This window comes from Cucumis melo, chromosome 2 (assembly GCF_025177605.1).
Source record: "Cucumis melo cultivar AY chromosome 2, USDA_Cmelo_AY_1.0, whole genome shotgun sequence".
In the NCBI taxonomy this organism is placed as follows: Eukaryota; Viridiplantae; Streptophyta; class Magnoliopsida; order Cucurbitales; family Cucurbitaceae; genus Cucumis; species Cucumis melo.
The window spans coordinates 11,206,747-11,219,224 of record NC_066858.1 but is presented as its reverse complement, the minus strand read 5'-3'; the positions used below and the strand labels follow the sequence as shown (position 1 = coordinate 11,219,224).

Below are 12,478 nucleotides of genomic sequence, written 5' to 3'. Positions count from 1 at the left end.
TTTACTTTTCAAAGTTGATTTTCATCTCTTCTTCGACTCTATTTACTTAACTTGTCTCTACGATAGGACAAAAAAGAAATGAACAACTCTTTTAGTGTTTATTTCACATTTTGATTGATATATGTCTGTATTTTTATTTTTATTTTATTTTTTAAAAAATGATAGAAGAAAAAAATCAGAAGATAAAAGGTCTTAATATATTACGCTCAAAGGGCAGGGCAGGGCAGACACTACAACTTACAATACCAAAATTAGAAACATAACTGGGAAAATAACATAATTATCCTTCCCCTTACCTAAAAGCCTGTCATAAGAAATGGTCAATATTAAAAATACTCGGTAAATGATCCACTATCAAGATCATACATATATATAAATTAACTCCAGCAATTATCAGAAAGTATAAACTCTTGCATCCTTCTTGAAAAATGTAGACAAGCGTTCTATATTACCAACCTTCAAGTTTTAGCTTCTATTTCGTTCTCTACACTTCAGGATCTTCAAAATACCAGACTACTACAAATTAACCCAAAAATCCACCAAGTTTGATGTTTTTCTCCAATCTTCATCTTCTCGATTAGATTGCTCCATGGCAGCCAAGGTTCTTCTTCTTCAAGCAATTCTCTCCGATTCTTCGGTAGAAAGTTTGATGAAAAACTTAGTAGAAATGGGAGCACTTATCAAAATAAACAATTTGCTTTCCTTTAACTCTTTTGGATGGCCAACAACCTCTCTTTCCTTCACCCTATTATCTTCTGTAAACCATAACCCTAACCTTACTTGAAAGAAGAGCTAAGTTTAGTGAAAGTTGAAGGAAAATTGTTGTTTTGTTGTGTTTACGTTGCCTAGTGGAAAGAGGAGTTGAAGAAAATCCCAAGTGTTGAGACTTGAAAGGTTGGCAGCTAAGTGAAAGAAAGAATGGTTGGGGATTACATGTTTTGCATTGTCCTAGGTATTTTGGACATAACTAGGCTGCAAAAGGTGGCATGTGAACCTCTAAGGGCATGTTTTAGGCATTTTGGAAGGCAAGGCAAGCAAGACTTGGCATTTTGCAAGGAGTTGAGGTGCCACGCGAGTTGAGCATGCAAGTTAAGCTGTGCGGCCAAGGCAAGAGAGGTTAGTTAGGTGGCAAAAGTGTCAAAGGCATGCGACAAGGCTTGTGTTAGGCTTAATTAGGTGTGTTAATGTGCAAGGCATTTTGGATGACCCTTAAGTGTTCAAGGGGAGTCAGTTGAGTGGAGAACAAGTGTCCATAACATGCAAGATTTCAAATTTCGGCAAGTAGAAGGTGGCAAGGTTGGCCATGTAGAGAGCCCTATAAATAGGCCATTTTCAAACGAAGGTTGCTCTCATTTCCCTCGTGGGTTTTTTAATGTTTTTCTCAAAAGCTCACTATAAAAGTGTACTGTGTGAGGTGAGGCTATAAGGGAGACGCGAGGAAGATCTTCATCGACTTGAAGGAAGAGGAAGGGAGTCATGGGTCTCTGAGTAGTGTGAATTTTTTGAAGGCTACATAATGTATCTCTTCAAATTTGAAATAGAAATTTGGAGGTAAGCTAGTTAAGACAATTCTAAGCAAGTTTGAGGCAATAGCGTTTCATTTTGATGGCTAGATTAAAAGTTATAAGATCTAAAAGTTGAATGAAGTTTTCTATAAACTTTTCAATTTTTTGGCAAGGGTTGATGGTTGATCGAGCATCAGGACGTAGAGCTTAGCGTGTGCCGCATCTTGAAGGTAAAAAGGTTTTCTTGGCCTTGTTAGCACAGACATGGCATGGCCAACGCACAGCCAGGCAGAGTGGGGCAGACACCTTGTCACGCCCTGCCCCGTACGCATTTTAAATCTTACTATACGGCACGTGACGCAACTTGAGCAGCCCAACTTAAGTCATTGAAATTTGGCTTTATCGCCTAGTTCAACTTAACTCCTTTAACTACTAAGCGATAAGAATGATACAATGTAACAGAATAATAACAAACAACATCTCTTTTGTTAATATGAGATCCAAATACAATTTACATGTTTCCTTAAGTACATAAATTGCAAAATAAAGCTTTAAACGCCTGATCCAGCTTCAGCGCTTGTAGTTCGCCTTACTTAGCCCAACTTGGCCTTAATGCTCGGTGATCTGGGGCACGAAAAAACTTAAAATGATAAGTAAAAACTTAGTGAGTGATAGGTTTTGAAAACCTTTTCAAGCATAAAATATATTAAATCATTTTCATAACATGGCTTTCATCACCTCATTTCATAAAATAGAAATCACTCATTGGTCTATCATATTCCTTTCTTCCAAGAATAAGAATCATTCACAAGGATAAACTATTATGATCTCCTTTTCATCAATAGCATCACCTATATAATTTCCTGGTTCACTTCCCATTGCTCAAGCCGCTAAGCTCATTACGCTCTTTTACACATTGGCAAGCTTCACTCCATCATGCAGTCATTTTCTATATGACTGCCTTTACTCCTTATGTGGACATAATAGTTAGCTTCAATTATAGGAATAAGACTAATGGTTTATTCGCAAGCAAAGCATACATTCATCAAACATAAAATTTAGTTTAAGCATAACACGAAGCTTTCTTTAGAAATCATTCTTTCCATAAACATTAAGATATAAACAACATTACAATTTAACAAGAAACTTAGAAGAAAGCTTTGAAGACTTTAAATGTTTTGGAAAATCACTCGCTAACTAAACTCCCTTCTTTAGAATGCCTAGCTTCAAATCTACTCTTCTCGTTTAGTAGCAGCTCAACACTAGCTCTTTTAACAAATTCTCAAAGTAACACTCCTTTTATTCTTTCCTAATCTTCCTTTTATACTAAATTAAAAGCTGGATTAGTCACCCTTTAAACTATCGTAAACCAACAGCTCCTACTCGAAGACATATATACATGTAAGCTTAATAAATTTACTGACCATGCTTAGCTTAAACTCTTACACATGGCCGATTAATTAAGCACAATTAGAAAATTTCTTAGAAAATTTCTTAACTATCAACGCCTAGCCTTTAAACACCTTGCTTCAAAACGTCTTCCTTCCTCCTCACCTTGGCTATCTTCGACGACATCTACTACTTAGAATGCCTACTTCAAAACACTCTTCTTAAAACTCCTCCTTTAAAAATCTTCTAAAAAAAACTCTTATTTCCATTTGACCCTTCTATTTCAGGCATAATTCTCACACGTCTAAGCCATGTGACAGGCCATGTGCACATAGGACGTTTGGATGCACGCACAGAGGGGAGCATAGCACTTGTCACATGTCCATGAGGCGTGTGACATGCCTAGTGCACATGGCCAGACACATTGAGGGCATGTGCACGCGCGTGTGCTGCCTACTTAATGCCTAGTTGTGTTATGACATCATTTTTTTTTTGTTATTTTGGTGTTTTTTATAACTTTTAGCTAAGTTTTGATATTTTCTGACTTTAAATGATTAAAATTGAACTTGATTTCTCTAATTTTAGGGAAAAGGGAGATTAAGAAAGTTTATAGGCCAAGGAGTTAGCTACCACCTGTAAGTGACAAAAATGAGTTTCAAACTGATCTTCTAAACTTGTTTTACTGAGTTGATGTTTAAAGCATGCTATGAGTTAAATGTTTGAGTTACACTTGATTTATATACTGATTTAAAAAACATGCATTTGAAGATTAGAAATGTTCGGAAAAGTTTTAAGCATAATTAATGAGTTTACCGATGAATTTATAAGCAAGCATGATAATACTAATTTCTAAAGTACTTGAGTTTAAAGAATGTTTTGGCAAAGCTAATTTACTAAAGTATAGAGATTACTTATGTGAGACTCGTATCTGAATAGAAGGAAAATTTTAGAAATAAGAGTGAGTAAAGGATTTTAAAGTTAGGTGTACTAAGTTGATGATTGCGTTGAAGCAAGGCGACGTGAGGAATGCAAGTTGGGAGTAAGATACAATAGGTGTTTTAATTTTCAATGCGAGATGAGACTAGGCGTTAGGAGTTAGGAAAATTTTGGAAAATTTCCTAATCATGCTTAATAATGGGTTACGTGTAAGAACTTGAGCTAAGCATGGATAAGAAAAATGTTAAGCTTACACATGTTGTATTTTAAGTAAGAGTTGGCAATCTAGTGGGTGAAGGAAGGCACAGAGCTTAGATCTTACGTTTTATTACTTTTGTGCCTTGAGATAAAAGAGATGTGACTGTAAAAGTATTAGATCAAGTAATAGAAGCACAATTGTGTTTTTCTATTTTCCGCCGTGTTATATTTGTACCTCTATTGTGTTATTGGTTAGTAGCTAAAGTGTAAGACCCATACCCAAGTTAAGAGGTCAAAATTTAACTTGAGCAAACTACACGATAAGAAGTTGGTATTTGAGTAGTTCGCGAGGAAAGGTTACGCGATAAGAGTTTCAGCGTTTAAATATAGCTAGGCAATTAAGAATTCTTCGAGAGAGGGAAGACTAGGCGAGAAGGAGTAAGGAAATTTCGAAAATTTTCTAAGGATGCTTAATGAGCCACGTATAAAAGATTAAACTAATCATGATTAAGTTAAATCTTGAGTTTACATATGCACCACTTAGAGTAGGAGCTATGGGAAATTTTAAGGGTGACTAAGTTCATTTGAGACTAGTATAAATAGAGGTCTTCAATCAAATTATTAAGGGTTGATTTTCTGAAAGTTCGAAGAGAAATGCGTTGATGTGTTGCTAAAGTGCTTACGCGAGAAGAAGAAGAAGAGAAGCAATTGGAGTCTGAGTTTCCAAGTTTATGAGTGTTTTCTTTCAAAATGTTTATATGATAAAAGCTTTCTTTAAAAGTTATTCTGATTTCAAATAATGATTTCAACACAAGTGTTTCTAAAGGAATTTTGAATAAAAGCTTATGTTATGTTTAAAGAATGATATATGTGTTTAAATGACTTGTAAAATGATATTCAGATCATTAGTCTTTTTCTATCAGAGAGCTAACTGTTATGTGCACATAAAGAGTAAAGGCAACCATATTTAAAAGATGTGCATGGTGAAATGAGACGGGTCAATGCATAAAAGATGTGTATTGCACTTTGTTATGAGCAACAAGAAACGAAATAGGGTATTCTCGAATGCTGGTGATGAGAAGGCCATCCTAGTAGTCTAAACGTGAGATGATGAGTCTTTGCATAGAGAATGATTCGAGTTCTTGGCGAAAGGAATGGTTGTGGACTAATGTGTGTTTATGTGAAATGTTGTTATTGTGATATGATGTGAATAATGATGTTGACAAAATGTATTTCACAAAAAGGATTTCTTAAAACCTCACTAAGTCTTTTGGCTTATGTTTTAGAGTTTTACCTTCTAGGTGTCAGGCGTTAAAACCAACATAAGAAAGCGTGAGAAGCTTGCTAGGCAAGAAGAACTGTCGAACGATCAACTTTAGATTTAAAGTGTTGATTTATGTATTCTTGTAAAGTGTTGTAATCGCATAACTTAAGTAATAAAAGTTTGAGTTTGGTTACCTCTTTGAGTTAAGTTGTTTATCGCCTTAAGTTTGTGTTTTAATTTAAGGATAAATTGTTATACGATTAAGCAAAAGACCTCGAGCTGAGTGTTTTGGCGCTTAATGCGTCAAGATACTCAAAGTCATACCGAGTTTCACATGACTAGTAAGGACGCGTGTAGGACGGGGTGTGACATAAAGAGTTTAAGTGTTGAAGGCTAGGTGATTAAACTAAGTTTGTCGTTTAAGTGTTTTTCGTTGCTTTGAGTTGTAAAGATCTGTTGGGTCCAAAGTTGGAACTCTACAGTTTGAGAAGTTTTGCTTACTTGGCGTTCAACTCGTCATATCGTGGAGAGGTACCCATTGGGTGTCTAGACGACATGTCTCCTTTTGTTCGTATAAAGTCGCCAGCGGGGTAGGGCATCACACATTACACGATAAGAAATGTATAATGCAAGATATTAATAACAAGATTTCTTTTATTCCACACGTTCCAAATATACATATTACTCACTTCCCTAGATAATAAACTATAAAGTAAAATTTAAAATGCCTTACTCAGCATCAACATGTGTAACTTACCTTACTCAACCTAACTTGGCCTTAACGCTTGATTACCTAGGGGAAGGAAAAACTTAAAACGTAATTCAAAGCTTAGTGAATGATAGTTTTTGAAAACCTTTTTGGGCATACAATATATGTGAAATCATTTTGATAAATATTCTTCTCATTGCCTTATTTCATAAAACAGATATCACACATTAGTCTCATATTCCTCGCTTCTAAGAACATGAACCATTTCCACACATAGACTAATGTGATGTCCTTTTCATCAACAGCATCCTTTGGAGAATTTCCCAATTCTCTTCCCGTTGCTCAAGCCACTAAGCTCAATACACTCCCTTTACACATTGGCCAACTTCACTCCACCATGCAGTCCTTTTCTACATTGCTGCCTTTACTCCTTATGTGCACATAATAGTTAGCTTCAATGATAGGAATAAGACTGACGGTTTACTCACAAGCATAGCATACAATCATTAAACATAGAAGTTTAATTTAAAGCATAACACAAAGTTTTCTTTACAAATTATTCTTTTCATAAATACTAACATATGAACAACATTACAAAAAAACAAGAAATTTGATGAAAGCATTTAAAATCGTTAAGCAACTTTAGAAAAATCACTCACAAACTAATTTCCTTCCTTCAAAATGCCTAGTTCCTCTAAAAGTCTTCTTCTCGCCTAATGAGTCTTTTTTTTTTTTTCAGAAGAATGACTCTAAGAACTCAACATAACCTTCTTTTCTAATGACCTCTTCTCCTATTTATATCAATCCTAACTTGGATTAGTCATCCTTAAGATGACTAATCCAAGGTGAACATCAAGGTGTTCAAGAGTATATCAACCCCTTTCTTATCCTTCTCCTTGATCGCCTAGAAATCCATCTTAAAGACAAGACTCATCCCACACACAAAACTGGGATGCAGCCTTCCTTGTACGTAATAACTTTAAATCATCCGAAGACAGATAACTAAATTAACTTTCCTGTGTCACAATCCATCTTATCTTTCCTGACTTGGCCTCAACGCCTCAACACCTTTGAATACCTAGTGAAGAAAAATTTAAATGTATAAGTCAAATACTTAATGAGTGAAGTTTTTGGAAAACTTTTGAATACAAGTGAAGCACAAGTTTATTTTCATTTCTCAAATGTGTCTTCCAACTCCTCATTTCATAAATCACAGAAATCTCACATTAGCTCCTATTATTCCTTTTTGCCCAGAACATGAATCCTTCTCCTTGCCAAGCCTACTATGATTCACTCTCGCCAATATCTTGTGGTGAGCTACTGTAATGTGTTCACGATATCCACAGCATCTAGAATGTTTCCTGATTCATTCTTTTTTGTTGCATCGATCATCCACACGACGTCATTTACATTATGTGCACACCACATAAGCACAGCTCACTTGATAGGAATAAGGTTAATGGTTTGCATGCATTCATCAAAATCAGCACAAAGAAAGCAATAATTTTCTCTTTTTAAACAGACAACAATAATAACAATAACACAGAGAGATACAAAACATGTTATGCATAACTCAGATTCAGAAGAAATCTATTTACAAAAGATTACAAATCATTTATCTTACAAATCACCCACGCAGGAATGTTTAAGAAAGACATTTACGCATGAGTGTTTAAGACAGTCGCTCTCGCAAGAGTGTTTAAGAAAGTTGCTCACGCACGAGTGTTTAAGAAAGTCGCTCACGCAAGAGTGTTTAGTTTAAAAAGGTCACTCACGGAAGCTTCTAGTCTCCATTCTTCTCTAGACGTCTCTCCTCACTTAGAACTCTCTCAACAATAACTCAACTCCTTACACTCTCTCAACAAAACTTCCAAAGTAACAACACTTTTCTTAAGTCTTCACTCCTATTTATACTAATCCTTTGGACCGGTGACTTTCTTTGCCCGCCAATTCTGAATTATCACTTTACACATGTCGCCTTACAGTCCTGTCTTACCAAACAACCAAATCAAAATTGACATGTAAGCTTGACGGTTAACTTTAGATTAGGCATCCCCTCAAGCCGCAAACTTTATCCTTTTGGAAAGCCAAACTCTTCCTTGCCTACTCCTTCTCGAAAAGTCAAATTCTTTTTCCTGCCTTTTCCTTCCTCGCCTTCTTTTTCTCACGACGGACCACTACTTCCCTCTTCCTTTCTAATGTTTATGCATCAAGTATGTATTAAGTTAATTGATTGGAAGCAAGACAATCAAAGTTTTGTTCAAGGATTTAAGTTGAGTGTTCTGGTGTTTTATCTTGAGGCATTGGAACTGCTCAAGTTGCATCATGTGCTGCATAATGAGGTTAAAGCACATGCGGAACAGAGTGTGACACCATATGCAAAGAGTTATTGAAACATAATGAGTTTGAGATATAAAAGAATATTGTTTGAAAGCATGAGAGATGTTTTAGCATGTTTAGTCTATACCTGAGATATTCTTATTGGGCATCTTCCCTAGTTTTTATATATTCATATGTTTATAGTACTCATATGTATTATTCTCTCTCATGGTTAAATTCAATGTTATTTTATCCCATTAAGATTTTTCGTCCAAGTGGGAGTTTGTTGGAATTTATGTCCTAAAACTTGTAGTTTGTAATCATATTCTATGCAATTATCTCATGTGAACAGAAGTTCATAGTTAGCTTAAGATTAAGATTAAGTTACCTAGATCATCAATAATCAAAATAGTCAGTTTTAAACAGTAAGTGATGTTATAACATAAAAGTGACTATTTCATGGTTCGGTCTTATTTAAACTCTTTACATAGGACGCCCCCACTTTCATGTCTCTATATGAATGATTCAGGATTACATAGTTTGTACTAACTACAAAGCGGACCGCATCTATAGTATCCCAGAATAAGGTATTCAACCTTTATTCATATACTATAGATTGTTTTAGGCTATTACTCGAACTTGATCCATTTTTATGTCTCTACATAAAGTTCAAGTTTACTCAAAATAGGTCTTTGAACCTTAGTTTATTGGTTTTAAGATTATAGTATTCAATTTCTCATTAACGACTTTATTGAATAGAATATGATTACAAACTATGAATTTTAGGACATAAATTCCAATAATTCTAACGTATATAGAAACTTTATGAGAGAGATTTTTCTATGCACAAAAGTCCTTTGATGAGAGTATTTCGTAGATACCTAGAGTTTCCATCATTGAGACTAGGTTAGAGATGAGGGCCTCTATGGACACCTAAATTTTTCATCTCATAATAGCTATCACGAGATAGGGCACTACCGATGCCTAGATTTTCATCTCGTAATTCTCACATCTCTACACAAGGGTTTATTAAGCCTAGATTTTCATCTCATAGATGTACAGAGGTTTAAGGTGTAGCAAAAAAAGGGAAATGTTTGAGAAAGTTGTTTAGTTTGAGAAATTTCATCTCATAGATTTTCATCTCGTATTTATTTTGCTTTGCCTGAAACTTTTTTTACAAATTTTACGACCCATTTACTTGTTAATTATAAAGTCTGGTTTGTTTAAAAGTAGTCACCACTAGGATTTTTAACTCACTTTTTCCAAAATGTTTTCTTACTTTTTAGGTAGAGATCATAGACTTAACGTGTGACTATGTCTGCTTGCTACTACTAGTATGTGTTGTCTCTAGTTATACATGTAGTTATATGCATGAGTTTAGTGTGAGTTTGTTAGTTGTGGGTTACTGAGAGAGTTTGTTTTGTATAATCTGTTTTTATTTGTAGTTTGTATATGTCTACTTCAGACTTATTGCATTTGTTGTATACATGGGTTGCATATTATTATCATATAAAGTTTGTTTTAGTTTCCATTGTATAGTATATCTTGTGTTTCATGTTAAAGTTGAGTTTCAATTCTAGTAGGGTTAGTAGGTACCGTTAGAAGGAGAACGACATCTGTTTGATTCAGGTCATCTCTTAGGCTGAGAGTGGGCCGTCTGGGAGAGGCTGTGACATCTTCTACCTCCCACTTCACTTTCCACTTAGTGACCGCTCTCAATTCCCAACTTATTACTTACTTAATACTTTTTTAAAAAAAATTATCCAAAACTTAACTTAATTAAATAAATAATTATTACCCTTTGCCTAAAAAAAACTCATCAATGTTCTTGGTTTCAACTTAGTTTCCTTCAACTTTTCTTTGTCCAGCCTTTCTTTCGTCCTTAGCAACCTACACTTAGAAATTTTTTCCTCAAAGGGATTTCACTTCAAGAACGAATTAGAAGCTAAAACTTGGAGGTTAGTAATACAAAAGGTTTCTCTACATTTCTCATAAATGATGTAAAAACCATCTTTTTCTCAGAATAGCTAGAATTAAAAATACTCGATGACATAAATGCACATTTTTTAACATAATTGTAACCATAGTCAAAAGTAGTTAAACCAGAGACCCACCAATCATAATATAAGTAGTGGTCCAAAAAGAACACAGTACTTGATCTTGAAGGAAGACGAGATTGAACATAGGTAGTGATCCCAAAGGGTCACAAATCACAACATAAGTGGAGAATTTGAAGGTTCATGAACATGGGGTGTTCTAAATAGCCACAGGAGAGTTACCGATCATCACTTTTCCTATCGTGCACTTAACAATCGTAGATTTCCATCATAGTCTTGAAATTACAAAGCATAGGAAAACATTGCATCAATCATTTGCATGCTTTCAAGGTATGACTATTTAAGTTAATCACTTTATTAGAGCATTTGGCTCAACGCATTCTAGTAATATAAAATCACTTACCTCGAGTTAAATCCAAGTAACTAATGTCTATGAAAATATTGAACCAATCTTATACATTAACCAACCAGAATTTAGTCTTTAGAGTATAACCCAAATCATAACCACGACAAAAAAAAATCTTCATCAATTATTCTCAAATGGCAATAAAACCTTAAATGCATACCTAAACCTTAGTGAAATCAATCTCAAACATGTTGGACAACAAATCAATATCTTCCAAAAACTCCAGTCTAACCTTCAAAGACCAAGGGTAAATTAAATTCAGGCAACAAAACTTACCCAATCCGAAATAGTCTGTTTCTTGGACTTCCAAGAAATAGCTCTTCCTACTATATTAAAGATATAGCCACTGGTAGCCTTTGAGTCATCTAAGAGGAAGTTCCAGTAGTTAACATTACTATAGCATTCGAGAATAGCAGGAAACGTTTGATATATAGTGTAATCTTAGGTTCTGGGTTTTCTTTAAGTACCTAATCACCCTTTCTACAACTTTTCAATGCTCTATACTAGGTTTGCTTGTAAACCTCCAGAGTAATCCTACAACATAAGTTAAATCAGATCAAGTGCAATCAAAAATATATCTAAGCTTGCCTATGATACTCGCATACTCAAATTGGTTAACACTGTTACCAGTGTTTCTGAACAACTTGACACTAAGGTCATAAGAATTACAAGTTGGTTTACATTTGAAGTAATTGTATTTCTTTATAATTATGTCTACGTAGTGAGATTGGTCTAAAGAAATTTCCTTCTCAGACAGCTTGTTCATGTGTAAAACATGTTATAGTTCTATCATGGATGTAACAATATGGGTTTAAGTGTGCGACAAATTTAGGGGACAAGACTAAGGTCATGTGATAAAAAGGGGCATACTTAGCCTTTTTCATTGCTTAATTCTAATGATCTATAATGTTTTGTACAAGTATTTATCTATCTTGCTCAAGTATAAGCAAAAAGAGAGGTTTTCTAGATAAGTCAAGGTTGACCACAAGGATTTTTAGATAAACTAGGATCATAACGCCTATAAGAATTTCATGTTGTATCTATATAGTAAATTAATTCACTGTATAATGTAATTGCTTAATTATTATTTACTCTAAAAGTGTGTTATAAAAGGGGAAAGGATATGAAAGTAATGCGTGTTGTTAAACTAATTCTGCCGAGGACGAAGAGTGTTGAAGGAAAGCTCCTTGTGTTACAATGCAATACAAAGAAAGATTATAATTCCTTAAGGCGATATAACTTACGTAACTAACTAAAAATTAAGGCGAGCAAGATCTCGATGTTTTTACCATACTTTCTCCCTTTTGGGATACATGTCACACCTACTCTCTAGCAACTTCTCTAGCCACAAGAAGAGGTATGAAGTCAGCGTATATCGACTCTCTCTTATAACACATACTAACCTTATAAAATACAATTCACTTAACAAATACGTATAACAACATTACAAATAAAATTTCTTAAAAATAATACAATGGAAAATCTTAATTCGTATTATAATAAAACTCTAGTTTAAAAAAATAAATAACTTGATTGTATCAAACTCACATACAACTCTTACATAATTATCTAGACACACAATACATAAGTTCACCGAGGACAATGATAACTTTTAGAAATAGAAGTTATTATAGTCTTTTAGGTAAAACAATGGAGTCAAGACGAAAGATAAAATGACCAAAACGCGTAACTTTT

General features: G+C 34.4%; 1 long non-coding RNA gene across 1 annotated transcript; it reads left to right on the top strand.

The window, feature by feature from the left end:
- Positions 1–423: 423 nt before the first annotated feature.
- On the top strand, positions 424–1,997 carry LOC127148152 (uncharacterized). The gene is made up of 2 exons (XR_007818908.1): positions 424–1,551; positions 1,679–1,997. It is a non-coding gene; the product is annotated as an uncharacterized LOC127148152 (long non-coding RNA).
- The last annotated feature ends 10,481 nt before the right edge of the window (positions 1,998–12,478 follow it).